This window comes from Argiope bruennichi, chromosome 5 (assembly GCF_947563725.1).
Source record: "Argiope bruennichi chromosome 5, qqArgBrue1.1, whole genome shotgun sequence".
Taxonomy (NCBI): Eukaryota; Metazoa; Arthropoda; class Arachnida; order Araneae; family Araneidae; genus Argiope; species Argiope bruennichi.
In genome coordinates this window covers 77,073,056-77,097,180 of record NC_079155.1, presented here as the reverse complement: position 1 = coordinate 77,097,180, position 24,125 = coordinate 77,073,056, and the positions used below count along the sequence as shown (strand labels likewise).

The 24,125-nt window shown below is 26.9% G+C and overlaps 1 protein-coding gene across 1 annotated transcript in view; it reads left to right on the top strand.

Annotated features, from left to right (window-relative positions):
• The first annotated feature begins 3,320 nt into the window (after positions 1-3,320).
• Positions 3,321-24,125, top strand: part of LOC129968993 (uncharacterized) — a 62,319-nt gene continuing 41,514 nt past the window's right edge. The window contains exon 1 of the mRNA XM_056083385.1: positions 3,321-3,608. The gene's annotated coding sequence lies outside the window, so the exon portion shown is untranslated. The remainder of the gene's footprint in view (positions 3,609-24,125) is intronic.

Genomic DNA, 24,125 nt, shown 5'->3' with positions numbered 1-24,125 from the left:
TTTACATAATAGGGAGTTTCTAAACAATCGGAATACTAAAAATTACTTGCATACAGTTTTGAAATATTTACAGAAAAATTACAAAACTCTCACTGTCGATTGGTAATGGCTTGATGCGCGTACTCATTTCATTTTAATAATAATGATATCGTTCTTAATATCAATCCGGTGCAGTAAAGCTTTTGCACGAATAAATTACAATCAACCAAACTGACCAACAGTTGAGCACATTCATTACATAGGATTTAGTAACCTAGATTATGATTCATCTATTGATAAAACGAAATCAATTTTTTGCAACCAAAATTTATATAAAAGAGAATATTTTGAGACTCAGAAAAGTTTTTAATGATAATATAATTGAAAGACGTCAGATTCGTACGATATATTCTAATTTATAATTAAATTTTTCAATCATGTTTATAAAGTCCACACCATAATTTTTGCCCTCGTGGAAGCCTTATTGATTGTTATGAATAGCATTAGACGTCGACATTGAACCTCTTGATAATATGGACCAATTGAACCACTTGACCAATTCGATGGACCATTTTTGAGCGAAACGAATTCACTGACATTTTTTTGAGCAGCCCGCGAAATAATTGAATTTGAAGCAACAGTTTAAAAGGTTAATTAAAAATAGTTTGCAAAAATTAAAAAAAATTGGGTCCATATTTTGAAAACAGTTCAATTTAGTGCAAGTATTCTTCTTCCTTTAAAATAAAAAAAAAATCCTCCTTCTTTTAAAATAGTGATCTACGCAACTGTGATTAATAAATAATCTCGATCTCAATTTAGTAATAAATAATCTTGACTCCCCAATTTACCTTGTCATTAGGGAAATCAACTGAAAAGAACCGACCCATTAAAATTTTTATTTTGTCTTCAACTGAATTGTTGTCTTTATTGTTTAATCATTTCAATAGAGTTCTTTTATCAGTTTATTGAATACCAATTTAAAAATGAAGCCGAAATTATCTTTGCAATCTTTGTTTTGTATCTAAAGGCAATTTATTTAAAAAAATAAATAAGATTTCTTTATTTTCTATGGGTGCAACTTGTGGTCTGGATTTTATCTTATGATGAGTTCGCCTTTTTCTGATTGTTATATATCACGTACAACTTATTGACCCTGTTTTGCAGCATTTAGAGTTCAAAATTTAGTTTAGAAATTAGTTTTTATGAATATTTTAGACATTTTTTTGGCATAAATGTCTAAACATAAATGTGGCATCTAAACAGTCGGAAATAGCATCTAAATTTCCTTACAATTAAATACATTAAAAAATATTGCAGTAAAAACATTAATATTACTGAAAATATAATTTTTTGATTTTGCAAAGATCCTTTTAATACTTAAAATTTTTCGGTTGTGGAAAAACAACAAAATGTTATGCAATTTTTAATTTAAATTAAAAAAAAAAACTCCGAAGTACACATTTCTATCTTTTAAAACACATATGTAAACAAGTTTGGTTGCTCTAAGTCAAACGATATAGCTTGTACAGCACCAAGACACACGTACATACATTAATCTTAATTTTAAATACTAATCGCCTATGGAGACCAGCTGGTTCCCCGAAGATATTGCTTATATTTAATTTCATAATATTATTTGTATATAACATCTCATCCGTGATTACGTGAAAGGGTCAGACATTTAACCCGTACTATTTTAATTATCTTATAGATGTTCTGTACATGAAACTTTCTAATGGAAACAATGGTATCAAAGCGATATTAAAACGTAAATGTGTGGTTCATCTATTTTCTAAACTTTTCGATATTGTAATTTCACTTTTTTATTTGTCTTGTAAACTATACAAATGTTAAACAAAATCGTGCCAAAATTTAGAAACATTTTGCATGACATTTAAATCGGTATCTTTAAACATAAATTTTTTAAAAATATTAAAATGGAGTAAAATTCATATTTGCACAGTAATAGTTTTGGAAATTAGCACCAAAGTATGCCAAAACTGAGCTTATTTTTAATACCGTGGTGCACATTCCCGCGTTTCAAGGTATATATGTATCAAATTTGATAGCTGTAGTTCTGGCCTGTAGAATGACAACACACACACATCTTTATTATTAGTAGACATATTTGCAATTATAAGCCTCTGTGCTTTAACCAAACAAGGTTTGAATGCGGATTGTTATTTCAAATACTAGTGCTAATATTATTTTATTATTTTCTCACATACGAAGAATACAAAGAGAAAATATATTAATAGACAAAAAGTTTGAACGCAAGCTCTTCCCTGACCTCCCTAAGTCCAAAGAATAAACTTTTAGGTTTGTGTCTGTCTCCATCCATCTGCTTATCGTTGACCATTTAAAAAGTTTTGAGCAAGAGAAAGAAATTTGGTGTATGGTCTTTGCACCAAGGTTATAGATTTCTTTCAAAATAAGTCTATCTAAAGGAAGTCTGTCAGGCCAATATAAGTTAACGCGATAAATATAAAATGGAGAGAGCAAGAAGGATACAATTAGTTACACAGATTTGATATCTAAAATATAGATATGCATCAAATTTGGAACGCAATCGACAAGGTGTTGACTATTTGTCGGTCTATGCTTTTACTCATATAAAAACGCGACATTTCTAAAGTGTTATATTTTAGGTAAGTGAAATTTGGCTTACAGTTTCATTTTTGAAGTAAAGATCTTTATTAATTTTTAACCCACACCTGACCAAAAAAGTTTATCGTTTGCATGTCTGTACTTTCACACGCATTTAACCACAATAATTAAAAAGAGATCTTGAGACTTTGATTTTTGTTTCTGTATCAAATTCTGATTTCAATCGGTCGCAAAAAAAGACATCCAAAATACACATTCGGTTTTCTAGTATTTATGCATTAATCGCTTCCCAGAGATTAACAAAATCGCCAAAAATTCCACGCTATTAGGCTTTTCCGTAACTGTTATTCGTCATTGGCATGTGATTAATAACACACTAATATATTTAAGTAAGATAAGTAATAAGATCATTTTCCGCTTGTTTTTTTCTTCTTTTACAAGAATTCTCATAAATGACAAAAAATGTTAACAATTATAAACATATATTCAAAAGCCAAATAGAGATTGAATGCGAATTACTGTGAAGAATAAAGATGCCGGTTAACTTTCTTTTCCTCCCACACCCATTCTTATTGATTCCCAAGCAAACTGACCCTGAATACCTAGAACTTTCCTCGAACGAGGCAAATTTATTTTCTGTATTCATCGATGAAACAACATTTTAATGGTTCCTTTCATACACCGTGCACACATGGGTCCTAACAACGCCTGGAATCTATCCAGCCACATAGCGACCCGATCAAACACCAAGTCGCTGCTTTTGTGCATGCTCATCCACTGCGACCACGGGTCTCATTCTTCAAATCGGCTTCTTGGGTAGCCCGCGATCGAAGGTCGACGGCCACACCATAAAGACGGCCCGAACCCCAAATCCTTTCCTTATTGGCCGAAGCCGAAACCAGCTAACCCAGTTTCTGCACGCTCCTTCTCGCTTTCTGTGGCGGGCAGCACTCGGTGACGGAGACCCTTTTTCAGAGCAAGTGGATACACAAGAAAGGATTCTGACAAGATTTCTCGGACAGGTGAGTGCCTTGTTTTTCTCCACTCGCGATGTCTCTTCGAGATCATAAATATTTAGGCATATGATATCGAAAATTTGTTGCCCAATGATTTGTATTAGTATTAAAATATTGGAATGTTTGTATATTGAAACACATTTTTTGTTGCTTATTAAGAACTGTTTCCAAGTTTTTAACAAATCTCTTGTCTAACAAACAAAATGCAAGTTTTTATTTTTTACTGTGTACTAAGTTCATTTTATTAAATTACTACAAATTATTGCAATATTAGATTACACCAATAGTAGATAGTGCATAACTAAAGGTATCACAGCTCTGTTGGTGTGAACATAGCTTATACTTAAATATAGTTGATGTTACAGTTGAAAGATATGATCTGACGCTGTTCGCTGTCTGTTATCAGACATATGAGCTGGTAGTGTATATAAATAATATATATAGATATTAAAATATAGTGCTGCAATATTACCACTAATAAATTATTTACGCTCAGTCAAACTAGTTACAGTGAATATGACTTAAAACGATTGCCCGAATGGAAAGTATCAAACATGTTTTTCAATCGTGCAGTCTCCAGCAATTTCCATGAGCTTGTATAACTTCGAATAATTAATTATAAGCTAACGTATACTTTATGTTCTTTTAAACAGTATTATAAAGAATCTGGTTTAAGATTAATGCCCAGATGTAGAGATCGAAATATATTTTTCGAGCAGTTAGTTGCACATACTGTTTTTGTGATGTTTTCAGATATCGGAAAAAACATTATTTAATGTAATTTTTGTCAGTTAGGAACACCTCAATACGTGATTTGTTTTTTCAGTGAAGAAATAAGTATGAAATCCAAGAACTATAATTTTTCATGCATACTTATTATTTAGATTGTAACACATCTGAAAGTGCGGAATTTGACATGATGAACATTGATGATTTTTCTTCACTTCAAAATATTTTTTAAATATTTTCTTTTTACCTTATTAAGAGACAGATTAGGATCTCTTTCATTCATATACAGATCGTTAGGCCACAGAATAATATCTTTGGGTTGTTTGTGTTCCATTTAACTGCAACATCAGCTGCTGTGCGCAGCATTTTAAGTAGGTGAAGTTTTAATCGTTTTATGATTTACGTGGATAAGGCAGTAATTCATAATCATAAATGCAGTAAATACTTTTATTATGTTTCGCTTTGTTTCATTTAAGTTAATTTATTATTTTCAATTTATGAGCGAAGGAAACGTGGCGCTGTCAGTCACACAGAATAATTGTGCAAATTAGTTTAATAACATTTGTTAAAAATTGAATACAAATTAAAAAATTCTTGCATAATAATTGCATAACTTAAACTAGATAATTACACTTTTAGAAAGTTGTTTTTGCATTGATATCATAAAAATATATAAGAAAATTATTAAGGAGGGAATTAAATTAACTAAAGAGTATAACGATATGTAAATGATTTTTGAGAAATTCAAATATAGGCCATTACGTGGAATATTCGCTTACGTTTAAATAAATTCGTTGGAAAATAATTGGATTTTTTTATATTTTTTCACATAAAAATAATTTTCGAAGGCTTTAAAACTATTTTAAATTATGGTTATAATAATAAATAAAAAATTGTGATTATTTAAATGCTATTTTAGATTTATAAAAAATGGGAAGTAATAGCCTTAGTTTTCTGGAAATTTTCAACTTTCAAATTTTTTGCAAAGAAAATTCTATAATTTCAGAAATTCTAAATGAACATTGATATTTTTCAATAAAAACAAATGAGCTCGTAAAATTCTTATTTTGTAGTGCAATATCAAATCTCAGCAGTATGAAGTATTAAGGAAATTCAAATTTATGCATAATAATTATACTTTTGTACATCAATTTTTTTCAGAGGATTTCAACTTACGTTTTAAAATTCGGAAAATGTAATGCAAAATAATTTTTAAAAAAATTTATTAAAATGTTGCTAGATTGTGAGATTTTTACATCATTTTATGTTCCATTTTTAAATATTTACTTATAATTTGATGTTATATATTTTTTAATTTATTCGACAATAAATTTTAATCAGCAGTCCTCATGATATCACATCCTCATATCGTATCCTCACTCCATTAAATATCTGACTTTTATAATATCAAAGTCAGTCAGAAGACAATAAATGCACATTCCAAAGTACCATTTTTTCCATTTTGTACCAGGAAGTAACCGAAATAAATTATTTATCAAATAAATTATTTCTGCAATTATAATCCCCAAAAATTAAATAAATTATTATTATTGTTTTGTTAAACCAATGTCTTGATAACAGTTATCGTTTGGCATTTGAAATACTTTGAAGAAAGGGAACTTCATAATCATTTAAACAATAAAAAATTAAGCAGGAATAAAATTTTCTGCTTAAAAACTGCCAGTGGAATTCACAAATTTCACTTAATCTAAATATGAGATGTTTTTTTTATTTGATAAAGGTTGAATTTATTCCCATAGTAAAAAATTGAATCATAAATCCGTCTTCTTTATTCATTTTCCAATCAAATTCATTTATCGTTATTCTGCATGAGCTATAGAGAGTAGCGAATTTCTAACGGGACCCGTTGGAAAGAACGAGATCTCACGTTCATCCTTTAAAAAAGGTTAGCCTAGTTTCCAAATAAATAAACAAAAATTTCATTATATGAATTATAAAATAGTAAGATAATATGAGAATTTTATTAGCATAAGTAGTCATATTTCTGACTGTTTCATCGTGTTGGCTCAATTATTACAGTATTCATAAATAGTAAGTATCTGCTGAAATATAATTGTGTACAAGCGTAGATGTCGTGCAGTAGGCAAGTCATAAATAAATAAAAATGGTTATATTTTCATCGATCTGATAAAATAACTAACCGAATAAATAATTTCGATTAAATAAAAAAAGCGTGGAATTGTCAACTTTAGCATTAAAAAAAAAAAGAGAGAATCCGTTTATATAAAAGTAATTAAACTGGCTGTTTTTTTTTTTAAAGGAACCTTGTAATAGGCACAACTTAGTCTCACAAAAAGACTAAACCTTGTTTTAGCTAAATATAATTTAAACATGATATTAAATATTTTAGATTAAAATTAGAATTTTTAAAAAATAACATAGAATTACTGATTTAATTAACCTGTCTGTTATGAATTAGAGAAATTACAGGAGATACTTTTTCATTCGATTTCTTTTATGACTTTCATGCTTAAATATTCTGCTTTTTAAATTTATTCGTATTGTTTCTTTCTAATATAACTTTAAGCCTATCACTTAAGATCAAAATGCATTTTTTTCGAATAAAAATGGAATCAGGTCCATTTCTTAACTGAGACAAGAGAGATATGATTTAGGCTGGAAGTCTGAGCTCTTAATATGAGAAGTATTGGTTTGAGTATTAGATTAGAATCAAAGTATTAGAAGAATTGATATAGATCTTTGAAAGTGAACTATGATTCATTGATACAAGTTTTTTAAATATCTACTTAATTAGGTTAATTAGATTTTCTATCAAAATTTATGATTGAGAAAAGTTAATTCTCATTTCCTTTGAAATTTAAGCTCCATCGAATTTTCATTCCTGTGTTTGTAATATCTTAAAACGAAAAATGATATCAAAAGTCATTAGGAAATACATTTTAGTGAGAAAGTTGAAAATTTTTATAATGCATTTGCTGTCTGAACTAGATTATAACAATTAACATTTTCAACTTTTTATAAATATTACTAAAGGAATCATTCTTAATTTTCCATAAAAAGTAGCAATCAATTTTTCATTTGATTATAATTTAGCATCAGTTTTATTTACATCTGAATCAAAGAGCTAGAGGGAAAATATTTGTAATTAATAAGCAGCATCGATTTCAAAACATGCAAAATTCCAAACAAATCGGATTTAAACCTATTCAGATATGGATCTATTCTGTTTTTGAATATTTGATTTTGTTATCATACTTCCAGAATGATTACCACAAAATTCAGATTTTTGAAAGATATATGATGATGTCATAGGAATTATATGATAACTGATTCTTATTTCATAATCTCCAAATTTTAATTATGAAAAAAAAACTTCCAAAAGGAAATTATTAAAATGTTTTTTTATCTAATTCAAAATGATTATATTATTTTCTATATCTTTAGATGAAATTCATACTGAATGCAATAATTTAAATTTTACTTCCTTTAGTTGCAGATAATAAATATTCTTAAAAAATAAAATTGTCCTTATTTAGCAAAGTTAATTTCATTAATTAAATACCCTAGTGAAAATGCATTTAATTTTTATAACCAATGATTTCTTGCGTGTATCTAATTATTTTAGAACTTAGCCTTATTTTGAAGAGCTAATTGTATTAAAAGTAGCATTAATTAGAAGATATTTTTTTTTTGCAATATTTTCAAGATTTTGTTCATACTACTATTCGATGTATACTAATATTTAAAATTGTAATTCGATGGCTTAGTTTAACATTGATTTCATGAGATCCACAGATATAAATATGAACTCTGTATATTTGACATCTTTATTAAGACAGGTTTAGAGAAAATTAGTGGCGCTTTTTATTAAACAAAAAAAATCAGCAGCCTTGCACAAAATAAACTTATCGAATATGTCGATCATTATTGTTTGAGTACACACTTCCCTGCTGTTGAGTGAATAACAATCTCATGAAGTTTATTCTGAAATATAACAGTCGATAAATATCCGCAAAGCCTGGTTTATTGTTCTTCAAAGCTGAACGCGTGATCGGTTTCTGACGTTCTAATTCACTGCTTTGAAATGGAACGCTGTTATACTTCCTTCAGTGGTGGCACGTTCTTCGTTATGTTATTCTTCTTTCTTTCACTTGCAACTTGTTCTGAATGCACTGTCAGCTGCTAGAAAAAGAAAATGAAAAATAATTTCGAATTCTTCTAAAAATCTAGAAAGTTCGTGATCTAGGGCAAAATTAAAACAGATATTAACAATATAAAAATATGGTTGAGTATGTCTACTGAAACATATTTACTATTTTACTAGTTGGTTTGCAACAGTCTAGGGCATTTAGTTTTGGCAAAGCTCGATACCCATCAGGACCAAAAGTGGCTTCATATTTGGGGTTGCACATTTTAAGTGAATACCGAATTTATAAGCTCAAAACTTGTAGTTAAGAACTAACATTAATTTAAATAATGAATGAAGCCTACAAATATTTATTATAAATCAAATATTTGAAAAAGGGATCAATGTTTGATTTCATTGATTTATTAGTCCAGAAAAATATTAAAAAGAAAAAAAAAAGTTTTTCTTTTATATATATGAAAGGACTGCTCAATTTTTGCTTTTATTATTTTCTTTTACAGCAATTGATTACAATTTTTAACATCTTTGAAGGATATTTACTTCAGTTTAAAATATTTATAAATGATGAAGAATTTCAGAAGTCCCCAAAAGTATTCAGAAGCGTTTTGCTGAATAGTGCCTGTTTGGTAATTAAGATTTAATTGCCATGTTGGGAATTTTATTATATCTGTATTCTATTCTTAATAATTGAAACAAACTATTTTGAACACGTGTTAAGACTTTTAGCAATAAAAAAGTATTCAAATTGTTAATTCAGAAAATTGTTCAGATACTTTGGCAAAATTAGACACAAACCTGTGTGGCTATCCTTAATAGTCTTTAAACCTCTGCACTCAAAATTCATTTATTTCTTTATAAATTAATCTTGACAGTTCTTGATAGTTCTTGGACTAGTGATTTTAGAACTGCCGGACACTACAGATAAGGACGTTATTAAAAGGAATTTATTCCATATGGATAGTTTATAAACTTAGAAAAATTTCAATCTAGTTAACAATTTTTATGAAAAATAACTATCTTCTAATATCATTCTCTGTTTTTTGCTAATGTACTGTCCAAAAATGAAAATAGCGGTAGATGAGAACATGATAATGAATTCATCAAAAAATATTTAAATATTTGAACACTTTTGTGAAGCATTCTTTCTCTACGGTCAATATTTTAAAAACAAATCAATGGGGTTTTATCAAGAAGGAAATTTGAATTTTCTAAAGATTATTTTCAGCAACAGAACATAGTTTCTAAAGTGTTCGAATACTTTTACAAGGCTCTGTAAATCTGATTTGAGAAAATATGGCTGCCGAATGAAATTGATATATTTTTTTAGCAAAAGAATGCAGAGAAATAAAATGTGTTTATAGAGTTACAGTTCAATGATCATGAAAATGTAAAATAAGTAAAATTAACTTCATAATTTAAATTTAATCCCCAATGAATGGGTTCTACGCATCAATGAATATTATTTGCTAGAACAACAGATATTCGTTTACGTAAGGCCTTAATTCCTCGAGGGTCATTCACTGTAATGAATAATGAAGTCATCGAATCAAATATTTATTATGATATTATAGCATCAATATTTTTTATTATAAATCACACTTAAGAAATTATATATATATATATATATATATATATATATATATATATATATATATATATATATATATATATATATATATATATATATATATATATATATATATATATATATATATATATATATCTTATTTTTAATAAACAGTAAAAGTTTTCATTTCATTTTTACCATACACGTGATTGTAATAATATATCTAATCTTTTAAATTGATTCCTGTAATATTTTTTCTTAACTTAATTTCATTCAAGTCTAAAAGGAATCTTTGTTCATTTCTCGCTAATTTAATTTAATTAATTGCCGTACATTCCTGATGTATATAAATTTTTCGATATTTCTTGAAAGAATTATGACAATTCATATCGAACATATAATGAATGACTTGAATCAAGCAATCTTTATTATTTTATATTTATAATAAAAATTAACGTGTGTTTATATTTGTATGTGTGTGTTGGTGTTATACAGGCTAGATCATTTGACCCAGATATATCACACTCGACACGTGCATATTTTGGAGAGGGGAAAAATGTACCTTGGAGCGATTTTTTAAAATTTTTAATTGCAATTCTAATTAAAAATTAAGCAAACTTTTGGTGTTTTTTACGATAACTTTCCAAAATATTATAGCACAAAAATGATCTTTAAATCAAAACTTTAAAAAATTATCGTTTTAATGATATTTATTTTTTGATATATAATTTAGTTTTTTAGTTTTTAATCAATTTATAAAAAATATTTTTAGTATATTTTCCAAAAATATATGTCACATAAAATAAAAAATAAAATTCAATTAGAACGAGTGCGGTTCGCATGCATTGGAAAAATTAAATTTTATCAATGCTGTCATCATGTTAACATCATGCCATCATCTTAATTAAAATTTAAGGTTAATTCCTACCTGCAGACTAAATCTAGAAAAGTGTAATTTTCAACACATGTCTGTAAAAAATAAACTACATGAAACATGATATTTTTTTAGAAAAACAAATGGAAGAAAAATTTACTGCAAACTTTTAAATTGTCTATATTATAAATTCCATAATTCTGTAATGTTTAAGGCAAAATTAGTTTATGTAAAAAGATAGCCACTCTAATAAATTCCCAACAGATAATTCTTAAACTATATGGCTTATGCATTTAACAGAAAAAATTATCTAAATGAAAAAAGAAATATATTTTATGTTGTTTGAGTCAAAATATGTTCTGATAAATTAGGAATTTAAAATTTTTATACAGTCTCTTGATACTATTAGCTACTATTTCTAATAAAATCCTTAATAAATAAATATTTTTAATAAATTCTTTCTAAATGTAGTAAATTTAAATTTATGTAGAATCAGAAATTTTTTATTGAATAATCATCTGAAGCATTGCACACATCATAAAATATATTCTGTAGTGCACACAAGACTTCAATGTTGAATGATTCCACCTTTTGCACTGACATTTTTAAAATTATGCATCGTTTCAGCAAAAACATTTTCGCACTAATATTGAAATTTAATCACTTCCTCTTCAAATTAAAAATTAAATTTTGGGACATTGACAAAAAATAAGAGAAATATACGATATCAATCAAAATTTCAAGAGTAAAAACATTTTGCTAAAGAAGCCATTATGACCAAGTTGAATAAAATATTTAACAGAAAATTTTAGTCATCCTTAATCTTGGAGAACTAACTGGTCGCCAAAGACAGTGAATATAAAAATAAAGTTAAATTATTATGATTCCTGTAAAAAAAATTATTTAGGATAAATATTGTTATATCAGTTCGAGTTCCATTTTTCAGCTTTTCAGAGACAGATGTCTTTCGATCAATTTAAAAAAAATATTTGTTGAATATATTTTGCTTTACTTTCCAAATGTCAGACGATATCGCATTTATTGTTTTTATTGATCTGTATATTACTGTTAAAATAAGCAGATCTGTGCCACCTGCTTTCAATTCTTTTGAAAACGATTATGTATGAACTAACACACATAGCGAAGTAATTTAACGCACTATTTCGATTTCCTCGGGCCGCATAAAGACTCATAGAAAGTATTCAACTTTTTTCACGCTCTTTGATTTCAATGTCGAGTCAAATCAACCTTGTCCTTCAAGAGACAAAAGACACTCTGAAATTTGCGAAAGTTGTCGAATTTAATATTATGTTTAATCCAGCGATAAAAACTTAAGCCGTTAATAAAATACATTCTTTTTGCTTGTGCACAACTCTATTTATTTACTCTGTCATAAAATAATCTTTCCTGTCTTCTATCCAACAACCTATGCTTTGTTATCTTTTTCATTTAAATAAATAAAACAGAAAAAAGAGATAAAGAAATCAATTTCTTTTAATTGTTAAATTCTAACTTTTTTTAACATACTCTAATATATTTATTTGTTGCTCTTCTTTTGTAGTTTATGAGAATATACAGGTACCGACGAAATTCCTATACAAAAGGGAAAACAAAACATTAAAAAAATTTAAAAAATAGAAGCTAATACTTAAAATAGATTATTAAAATAGAAGATTTAAAAGAGAGACAATTTATGTTGATCTTACGTAAGAATTATTCTTTCTAAAAGATATTCTGACAATTTTTTAAAATCCCTTATTGGCTTTTAATATTAATAGTTTTTAAATTTCTACTAATCAAACATTCCTATTCCTTACTTAAAGAAAGAAGTTAAATAATTTATTCGGTGAAATGGAAAATGTAAGTAATCAAAATTATAAGGTTAATTTAATAATATATAGTATTATAGTTAAGTTAGTAGTATAGTTAATATATAGTATCGTTTGTAATTAAAAATATTTACTCTTATAATATTTTTATGTAAAATGTAATTTTTTACACATTATTATAAAATAAACAATCTTTTTATTACACCAAAACACTTTATTAACTGCCTTTTGTCATTTGTAATCACTTGAAAATGAAGGAAGATTTTCAATTATTTTAGGCACAATTAAGTAATCACTTTAAACCAATAAAATAATTTCCAAAAGATATAAAAAAGAAATTAAATTAAAAAAATAGCGATAGAGAAGATCTGAACCTTACTGTTACCTAATTTCAAAATCATTTGTGTTAATTTTTGAGACAATTAATAAAATTTGTAGGGCAGATGTATATAAAAGAATTTGATAATACTGAAAATCAAAATTTTGGATTTGAAAGTGCATTAAAATATTTTTTAAGATAGTTTGTTCCGAGCTTACAATAGAAAAATGGTAAATTTTCGGTTAATTTATAATTAATTAAATATTTAGTTAACTTTTGTACTTTGAAAAATCGACAGTATTATTTCTCTTGTCGTAAAGAATAAATTTGCAAAGTTTGGCTAAAATCGGCCCAGTCGTTTAGAGGGAAATGTGGAGCATACATACATGCATACAAACCACAATAACTTTTATTTATAGTTGCTATAGGAAAAAAAATTGCCAAGGAATAAAATGGGGAAATTTTAAATTCATTAAATTGTAAAAAGTTTAATTACATAAAGAATAAGACACAAAAAGAAACAATTTACAATTATGACTAAGTATTAGATTGATAATAAATAACATTACAATTGAATGAAAATAAGCATTTGCGGTACTTTGAAATCAAATGAATATTGGCATTTTAGAGTATAAAACGCTGCACTAAAACAATGAAATAATAACAGTAAACAATTTAAAAATGTATAAAAGGTATAAAAATAATGGAATGAAGAAAGAAATACATCTCTCCATGATTTTCAAAAATATTTTTTCAAATTCCAAAATAATAGGTCAACTTTGTTAACTTTAATGGAAAAAAATAGGGCATTTAGAATAAATTTTGAAAAGAAAATTACTCGATTAAACATGTAGAACAATTTTTATCTTTTTATAGGTTGGAGAATATTTTTTGCCCTGAATAACAATTACGTGCTTAAAAATTAAGTAAATGCAATTAAACAAAATCTTTCTAATGCAGTTAATTTGTATTCTCATATAATAACAGTTTACTCAAGTAACTGTCGAAATGCACTCTAGTAAATTATGTATATACGAATTGCAAATAATTCGCAAGGCAAATTTTAAAATTCTGTTCATGCAGCGTTTAAATCTTTTTGATGTTTTATGAGTTTGTTTGTCTATTTTTCATTGATTTTCTCTGCAGGCGTCAAAATCTATGCTTGCAACTTATGAGAAATTTTCTATTTGTAGTTGCTTAACTTCTTTTATAAAAAATTTTTATATTCCGAATGAATTTTTCAAAATAATTATTATTCCTACTTATAGTTTTTTTTTCTTCATAATTCTTGATTCGATTTTTTCAAATGCATTCTTCAAGAACGATATTTTCGTAATACGTTGCCTCTTGGGTTTTTTAATCTTTATTTTGTTACATTGTTCATTGTTTTTGCATATATTTTGAGTGAACTTTTTAGCCACTTTATAATTAATACCGTATTAACATTTCGCTCTGGAAAAGTTAGCGAAAACACATTCCTACTCATCTAACCGTATTAACCACACCCAAAAGTGTGGCTCCATGCAAGGCTCTTCCTTTTTATCCACCTATATCAGCACAGTAACCACACCCACAACTGACATGTAATATTAGCAAATAAATAAAATAAAATGTAATGTACGCAATGTTGCAATATTTTTTTTTCCACTGGATATCAAGCAATGATTTTAAAAAGGCCTGGAGATAATTGCCTATTTTATAATGATTAGGTTCTAAGAAAAAGGAAGCTTTATTTTCTGCTTTTTTAAGTAAGAATTTATAAACCTGAATCATTTTGAAATAAAACATCAAATTTCCCAAAATAATATAAAGAATAATGGGAAAAAAACTCAAAATTTAGTGTTTATTGCTTTCTACTAGAACTTCTAAAACTATGTGTCTTGAATATGCTACGCGTGTGCATATATTAAAATCCTTTGTATAGATCAACACTAGGATAGACTAAATAATGAAAAGTTGAAAAATTACAGACCTGATATAATATGACACTTCTATTGTACATCAAATGTTACAAGTTAGTTTCGAGTGGATAGTTTTCTGAATTAGTCTTCGAATTATTATTTTTTTGTTTTACCAATTTTTACGGCTGTTAAGTAGTTCGCTTGATTTGTAACAATGGGCAAGGGAAAAGAAAAAAAAAGAATTATTTGAAATTATTCTTTTAAAAATAGTCATAACCGAAACGAAAAAAAAGAACATGAATAGAAAAAGAAAACAACAAACTTTAAAAGTATTTATAATTACTACTAAAACAAAAATGTATCTACTTCTTAAGCAATAAAATATTCGTTGATTCTATAATATCTCTGTTTTTTGGAGTCGGAAAGATTATGGCACAGAAGTGAGAGAAATAACAACTCTTTAAAATTAGATGAAAAGGATCAATTTTTTTAAAACTTATGATTGAAAAAAAGGGAAAAGAAATCTATACACAACACAAAGGAACATACTGTAATCTTTGTCATACATTCTTTTCATTTAAGAGCAAAAGAAATTCTTGTTAAAAAATTATAGGATAAATGCTTTAACACAAATTAGAAAATATAATACGTAGAAATTCTGTTCGAAAAAATATTTCATGAAGGCTTCTAAAATTCCTTTCGAAGCTTTGGATGCCGTCTTTAAAAGGATAATAAATGAAACTGTGCATGAAAAGTTTATAAAGTGAAAAATGAAGAAACACTACGGCAATAAGCAAAATGAGACAATTTCTATTCACTGAAAAAAGAAAAGCTTGAATGTTCTAGAAAAGAATGTTCAAGTGAAACATTTTCATCTATTAAAAGAACTAAGAGCAATATAAATTCAGTATTAGTTTGAAGCTGCTCAAGAAACTGATTCTGAAAAAAAAATGAAACAAAACATTCAATCTAACTTCTCGGATGATAACGGACAATTTAAAATTAAATAGCTTGTTACTTGTTTTTATAATAAATGCAACAACTCAGACATTCTAGTTGTATTCATTCTCTTGATAATATATTCTTCATTATAACGTTTAAGAATTCAATTTTGACCTCAAATTCTGGCTAATGGACTCCATTCTTTGGAAGTCTCTATCGTTTGTTAAAGGCAAGTAATGCCATCTTATATCAAACTGCACTTTCTCTAAAGTTGTGTTTTGGCGTTAATTCCTTTTTTCCTGCTGTAAGATGCACAATGAATTCCAAAATTAAATATGTGTGACGTGTTTGATGGCTATTATGTGAGAGTGAATTGCCTTCATTGTGAAGAACACTGAATTTACTGAAGAAAAAAAATCATTCTTAAAAAAAAAAAAAGGAACGTCTTTTATTGTTAAGTAAATAATAAAAAGATTGAATTATTAATCTTAATCTTAGTCCTATATAGCAATTTTGTTCTAGAACACTGCTCGTTTAAAAAAATTTTTATTCTGTTTTTAAATACCTTAAATTTAAAATATCATTTTATTGAAATTTCTTTAAATGATCCAAATAAAATGGCCTTTCTGTTCTGAAGAATTTAAAAATATTGACGAACGCTAAAAGAAATGAAATAAAATAAAAGTAAAAATTCAAGAAAAATAACAAATATTTCTGTTTAATTCCAGTCGATACTTTCCTTAATTTGTGCTACATTTTATTTTTATGTTGTATCAATCAACATTCATAAGATACTTTTATTCAGGAAACTAATATTTTAAGCTGAATTTCTTTGAATTTATTTCGAAATTTCATTCCAATATAAATTGATGAGTCTTAATTTAGTTGAGCTAATTAATTTTGATTGAGAATTGAAGCAGACTGTTCGACACAATTTTGGTACATGTTGCCTCTTTAACTGACATAGGAGAAAATCTTCCCTCAGGGTTTTTTGCGCTCTTACATAAGAAGAAGTAATAAACTTCTTTTTCTGTAGATATTGATTAATCATTTATTTTCTGTGACTATTTACTTTCTCTGACCTAGTTTCAGGCATAGTTTAAATGCTTGTATAAAAAGGTTAGAAAATGCTATATCATTAATTAATTTAGCTACCTTAGAATCAAATGCCTATTATTAATCTATCTATTATTATTATTATTTACATAAAGATAAGACAAGTGATTATTCTTATAAAGATCTTAAAAGAAATTTATTATAATTTACATTATGATAAGAAGTTATTTCAATGAATTTAATAATAGATTCATTTCCTGTGTACATGATAAGCGTCGTTTGCGCTCCATGATTTTATTTTTCCAAACCCATTTTGATCTCGAAATTGGAAAAAAAAAGCTGTGATGTAACATAACAATAAAGGACAATATGTAAATGGAAATTAAATGGCAAGTGCATTTCTGATGTCATGTCAGTTGACTCAGTAGATGTCATTTATTTCAATATGTTTGTATTCATAATGTATACTGATAACTTATAATTTTGTGATTTATTAAAACTGAAGTAAAAAAAGAACCCTTAAATTGCAGAAATTAAACATATTTCAATTATTTGAAAGGATATGTTTTTAAATCAATCGATTAATTTTTTAAAGCAATTTTAATTTTCAGAGAGCTTATCAAATTATAATACAATGATAAAAAAATATTTCCATCATTCTTCCAGCTATTAATTCATATAAAGTCATAATTATGAACGAATGTTACCAGAAAATACAAAAATTGATACTTTTCCAAGAACATTATAAAATGAGCAAATTTAAGCTATTTTTGCTCTCATTTCTTTATTCCATTTTTAATAAATTAACTCGAAAGTGTTGACAGTTTACAAACGCATGGTCAATTATTTACGAAGTAGAGCAGTGCTGATAAAGATGCTTAAAGGACAGATTTAGAAACAAATATATTGTAATAAATCCGATTAGTAAAAGTTCTTTTTCCCCCTTTCTCTTAAAGAAAATAATATTGCATGTTATTGCTCTTCTTTCCATTTTTGACATTGCTTTAATGATTTCTTAAATAGATTAATTAACTTGAAATTTTAAAACAAAATTTCTCGTTCCGGCTTAAATATATTCATCTAATAACAATTAAAGAATTCAAAAACAATTAAAGAATGTTATCCATTACTTAGCTGAATTTTATATTTATTAAAATGAAAAACAGATTAAAAAGATGGTGAAGAAGTATTAAATTGATTTTGAAAGTTCTTCTTCTTCTTATTTTTAATTAGTATTGAAAGTTAAAATTGTATTAGAATTGTGATAATATTATTTTTATTTTCAATCGCATTAATTTGTCATTTTCTTGCACTTTTTTCATTGTTCATATATTTCTGTGATTAATTGCGTTGAACTTGGATCTGGAAATATTCATGCTTCAATTAAGACTAATGAAGGACCTGAGATATGTTTTTTAAAAAAAGAACCAAGACAATATCAATAAGTATTTGAGAAGAATTTCTTATTGTTGTAAATGGAAATTTACGAAAATTAATTAACTATCTTTTAATAGATTAACATATATTAGAATAAATGAATTCATAGATTTTTTTCGCCTATACTTTTTACTTTGAAAGTACATTTAGCAAACACAAATTAAGAGAACATTCGCGATTCTAGGCTTTGTACTAGTAAATAAATCTGTAGATGAATTCAGAAAGGCATAGATCTAAAAAACTGATTACATAAAAAGGTTAATTTATTATGATAATTTCTAAATTGATTCTTTCAGTTCTGTTATATTTTGCAATTATAATTAAAAGTGATAGTTCCAAGAAATGACTTTCTGAATTTGGTAGTTATCGTAAAACATCGAAATGCAATAGGAATTTGGCACAGCGAATTGAATTTTTAATTAAATTTTTTTCTTATTCGTTGCTTGGGAGTTTACAAAATGAAATGGAAAATTTATTTAAATTCGTTTCTCTCTTGTTAATCTATATAATCAAGAAAACGTATATGTTTAAAGTACTTAAATCAGAGTAAACAACACATATATAATAACCTAGATTCTAGTAGTTTAAAAAATGAACTGATGATACACTTTAAGAGAATATTTAAGGTCATACCAATAAAATGTTTTGAAAATATTTTTAATTCCATCTAAATATACTTCCAAAATTACAATTAATCAATATTTCAAAGTTATATCATGGTTCCTACGCATTTTCTGAGCATTCAATAAAGAATATAGGATAACAAATATCAAATCTTTTAAACTATTCTTTAACATTTTATTTCCAAAGATAATTAGATCCACGTGATATCTATATAATCCAATGCAATTTGCAACGATAATTCTTGTTCTATATTTTCGCCAACATATATTGATAGAAAAGGAAATAAAAAGGAAAATTTTTGTATTTTCTTTTGTTATTGGAACATTTTAAACAATTTAAAATTCTAATCCTTACCATTAAGTAACAATTTATTTCAAACCGGTAGTGATATATCTTATAAAACCTTTCTGACCTAGAAATTGGGGTTGGAATGTTAAATGAAAAGATTAAAACAATTTTGACGCGAACACGTTTCCGCACATAAATTCTTAATCAGATTTCTAATCACGAAAAACTCTTTTTTTTTTAATCCAGTGAATGTCAACTCAAAAAAAGTTCAGAATTGTATTTTTATTAGGTCAAACTTACACTTTTACACCGGAAAAAGTTCCGGTGTAAAAGTGGAATTCTGGAATTTTTGAAGTCATGCAACAGTGCAGAAGTTCTTAAATGTTCTTATTTAAAATAAAATATATTATGATATTTTTTTAATTTTTGAAGTTGATTGTCATACAGACTTAGTAAGAGATGGAGTGGAAAGATTTCTGTTTTATTAACTAAAATTAATTTACAAAAATATATTAATACTCCTGAATTCTAAATGGATGTAATTATACCATATGGAACCAATGTCAAAATTATAATTTTGAGATACAGCTGTTCTCATGATATTTCAGAAAAAAAATTATACGGCTATATATTTCTAAAATTAATTATTTTGTTATTAAATAATCAATTGCGTAACGGATTGGTAATCATATTCTACAATACTATTTTCATTACAGAGAGATCTTCACAAAATGGCATTTAGTTGCAAAACTTTTTATAAATTATCTAAATCTTTACATAAAGCACACATTTTTTTCCATTAATGTTTACCCAAGAGATTTATTTATTTAAATAAACTACGTATGAATTATCGTTGTCCAAAGTTAGAACGAGCAGGTGTATTAAGAAAGCAGCAGGTGCGAAATTCAATATCAATCCACTTCTAGTCGAGTTGTTGATGAGAATTCTTTATTATGTATTAACAACTGAACCTTTTGCATACTTGAAAACACAGTGCGCGAAATTTTGAAAGGAAATACTATCTTCCTTGCGATATCGTTGGAATACACGAGCAGTCAAGTGAATGCGGGCAACTTTTGTGCTTAAAAATTGAATAATATCAATGAGAAAATAAAACGCGGTGCATCAGTCAGTAACAATAAAAAAAACATTCATTGTTTTACTGGACCAATTAGAAACCAAATGCAGATTCTAACAATAACTTCGCTTTCCGGGCTATTTTGGGCAATATTCGACTAATTTCATGCTTATTGATTTTCCAATCTGAAAAAAAAATGGATAAAGTAAAAAAATATTATTTTGTTTTTTGATGGATTAAAGAAACGAAAATAAGGGCAAAACTCAGAATTTGAGTCACAAGATTTCGTGTTTAGACTGTCTACCAAAATGTATTTGGTTAAATTTAACTTCTTCTGAAATATGTAATTTTCCCTTTAAGTAGACTTTCGGGCAATAATCGATTTTAAATTTTAAACTTTTTACATGATTAGTAATCAAAAAGTAAATCAATTATAACAAGACTGATTAAATTCGATTTTTACCAAAAACAACAATTCCATTAACAAAGAACTAAAAATTAACATTTGTGTAGTCATAAATGATATATTTTCTACTTCATATTTGCCTTATATCGCGTTTAAATATAAGTTGCTTTTTTACTTCTCGTATACGAAGTGTAAAGAAAATATAGTAATTGTCAAAAAAATTCCAATTCCAGATTTTGACGAATCTCCACGTTTCAAACTTCTCTCAATTGAAAACACATTTTTGTTATTATGTATGTCTATCTGCGAGCAAGATAATTCTAAAAAGCTTTGAAATGGACAATTGAAATTTCATATACGAAATTACGATCAAAATTGTCGATTTCTATTAAATTTTGTGCTAAATCCATTCAGAAGAAGTTTCTCTGTCTAGCTGTTCGAATACAAGTGAACTTAATTCCTACTAAATTCAATGAGTTAGATGGATAAAATTTGATACATATGTTTATCATCTAAATTATAGATACTTATCAAATTTTGAATCGAATCCGTCAAACAGTTAATCGTCTATCTATCGTATTTTCGCTTGTATGTAAACGCAATGACTTACATGAATGAAGCTTGGTATGCTGTCTTATGACTACAACTGTAGTTTTTTGTCAATGTTTTGCATTGGCCTGTGAAAACACGTCTAAAATACATATTCATTCGATTGAATTTTTGCAAAAAATGCTAGATTCTTCTCAAATATCTATATTCCGTATTTGTCATTCACTAATACCATGCAAGGTATTCGCGAGCCTTACTCAGAATCTATATTTGCATGCGTAAGAAAGGATTTGAGACCCTTATTGGAGAGCATACTTATAAGTCTCAAAGCGACCGCTCCCTCAGGTTATTTTTCGTGTTCTTTCGCATTAATGGCAATCAAAATCTTTCTTTTTTACCGTATTTAGACCATACACCTGTTTTTCTTCCTTTTTAGAAGAGATTTTTCAACAGCATCATTAAAATTCATGCGAAGCTACACATTCTGAGAATCGCATTTCTCTTCATGCTGGCATTGCTGCTTTTAATTAACGAGTTTTATTAAACCTTTCCACAATTAGACCAGATTACAGTACCGAAATAAATTGAGAGTAAAGTGTGGAATATCAAATTAATATTTAACATTAAATTTTAATAAATTTAATTTTATACAGCTCAAACAATGGGATGTGACAGACCTATTAATAAGCAACGAATAATAGTAATTAAAAGAAATTACGATAACAAATACGATAACGTTTATATGATGTCATGTAGCCATGAATTTATGCCATTTTGGTATAAGAATTCTTTAGATAGTCTTCAAATATACTGTTTTGTACTTCAAAACTTTTAAAAGCATTTACCATTTCCCAAATATTTTAAAACCTTTAAAAAATTATTTTAACAAAATAAATAGCATTTGGGAGATAGAGTAAGAATGCGCCAAAGCCTCTATATTTTTTTGCTGCATTTGTAAGATAAACTAATTTAATGCTTTTTCCATGCTCCAAAGACCACACTCTCGAATATATTCAAATTAAAATTTAGAAATGTTCAAAATTCAGATCATTATTTTAAAGATTTTTTTTTCATGCTTTCAAACTCGCTTGCACATCAGTGTAGTCCAGCTCCAGTATTAATACATGAATGGCGAACTTTGTATCTAAAAACTTAAATGTTAAAAAGGTTTTGCATTTTTTTTAAGATTTGCATTTAAAATTAAAATTTAATTATTTTGCACGATAAAATCAGAATTCTTGAAGGTGAACTAAAACACATATTTAATTATTGTGGTTTATCATATCATTTGTCACTTAAAAGTTGTTTGTATAGGGTGTCCCAAATAACTAGACAAGCATTTATTCTTTTAAATATTGTGCTTAGAAATGCTTCCTCTTGCAAAGTTTCATTAAATTAGGAGGTGTATGAATATACTTCTGTGGATACTGTTAATAATATAAATAAATTTTTATGTACCCCATAGTTTAGAAGTGTCAGTTAATAAAATGCTTCAGTTACAATTATCTATGAGCATGCAACGTTTCAGGTTTCTATTTACAAAATTTTCAGAGACTTTAAAATACAAACTTGATAGTGTTAATATCACTTTTTCATATTCCAGATTGGTGTTTAATTTAGTATTTCTTTTCACATTTCAGGGATAATGTAACTACCACAATATCTTATTAAAAGGATGAAATCAAAAAAAAAAAAATGATAATATACATATTAATCTTTCATAAATTTTAAGAAATGGTCGCATAATTCATTAAATGAAGTGTTTACATTAAGTATTCAAAATGAATATATTTAACACCTATACAAAATTACATTCTTCTAACAGTACTTGCATAATGTATGGTTACATTATGATTATACACTGCGTAAAGCGCAATTCAAAACGTTTCTCTTACTGAAATATATTGTTTTTTTAGAAGAACTTGATACCATGCACACAACTGCGAGCAAAGAATTTTATTTTCTTGTTCAGTATACACTTTTTCTCTGAGGTATTTTAAATATTCAATTATTCAAGTTTCTCTTACCTTTTTAATAAATTTGAAACTGTAATTACCGACAAATAAATTGAACCCGAGTATATGTGATTAGCATATTTATTTCAATTCATAATGATTGAATGATACACTAATAGACAAATATTTGCATATGACAGTTTTTTTTTGTATTAAATAAATTAACAATTCTAAAATAAATGTATCCATCTATATTTATTATTAGCCTTGCTAAATTTGGAAATAAAAATATCCCTTCAAGTGTATAAGACTTTGTGCGAGAATAGATTAATGTAAGAAGAACATTTTATTAACTGATACTTTTGTGACATGCGGCCTTCTAAGAATTTAATTTTTTAAATTTTTGTATTAGAATCCTACAGATGGATCAAAGCATTGTCGTACTACTGTCCACTTTATTTAATGAAACCTTCTAATTTTAAATAAATGTCTAAGTGCAATATTTAAGGAAATAAACTCTTTTTCTATTTTTTAGGTCACGCTATATAGATATTATTTCAAAATCAACCAAAAAAATATCATTTCCCCCCCCCCTTTTTTTTTTGGAGAAGAAAAGATAAATTCGAAATTTTTATTACCTACGATCCTTTATTGAGCTTAATTCGGTTTTAGGAAAAAACCACAGGAACGTTCACCAAATCCACGGATATTTCATATTAATAAGCAAATTTGCTTTCATTGAAATTGTGTCAAATTCCGTTTTGTTTTTGTGGTTTGCTAAAATTTGGGGTCTAAAGATCTCGCTAAGCATAACGTTTGCATAGAAGAAAAACCGGATAT